This window comes from Nannospalax galili, unplaced genomic scaffold (genome assembly GCF_000622305.1).
Source record: "Nannospalax galili isolate Female #2095 unplaced genomic scaffold, S.galili_v1.0 scaffold578, whole genome shotgun sequence".
Classification (NCBI taxonomy): Eukaryota; Metazoa; Chordata; class Mammalia; order Rodentia; family Spalacidae; genus Nannospalax; species Nannospalax galili.
Genome location: NW_008342282.1, coordinates 3270226 through 3271104, shown reverse-complemented (window position 1 = coordinate 3271104; position 879 = coordinate 3270226).

The following is an 879-nucleotide window of genomic DNA, read 5'->3' as shown; positions in this document are numbered from 1 at the left end:
ATATAAACTAAAAATTTCATACACCAATCACAAAATAACATCAGAAAATTATATACTATGTATCTATCATGCATCTATATATCTATTTATTATCCATCATCTCTATATTTTCTATGTAGCATCTATCAACTATCATTGTTTTATCTATAATTTATTTATCTACAAATGTCTTATAATCTCTATTTAGACTTTTTATTTTTATTTAATTTTTATTTTTGGTTTACTTATTTTTATTTTACGTGTATGAGTGTTTTACCTGCATGAATGTAAGTGTATCCATTAGTGTGGTTTCTCTGGAAAACATAAAAGTGTGTTGAAGTCCCTGGAACTGGAGGTAAGAATGGGCGTTAGCCTCCACGTGGGTGCTCAAACTTAATTTGTGTCCTCTGCAAGAGCAAAGCTAGAGAGGGTGTGCTATCTAAGCCGTTTGGAAGTAAAGTTCCAGAAGCTGGACATGGAGCTAGTGGATTTGATGTTTGCCCTGCTGGTTTTTAGTCTTGTTTTGGTCCAGTATTTCCTTACTATGCCTCCATTCCTCCCTTTGGGAATGGTAATGTGTATTTAGTGCCACTATACATTGGAAGTATGTAATTTGTCTATTTTTATAGAGGCTTACAGTTATTTACATGAGCCCACTTTGGGCAGTGGACATTTGAATAGTATTGAGACTGATAATGACTATGGGGACTTTTTAAGTTGGACTAAATGTATTTTGCATTTTATATGATCATGAGACTATGGGGGCCAGGGTGTGGAATGTGGTGGTTTGAATGAAAATGTTCCCCATAGGCTCCAAGTGTTTGAATATTTTGTCCCCAGATGATGGCGCTGTTTTGGGAGGTTTTAGAAGGTGTGGTTCTTCTGGAAGAAGCACGTCAC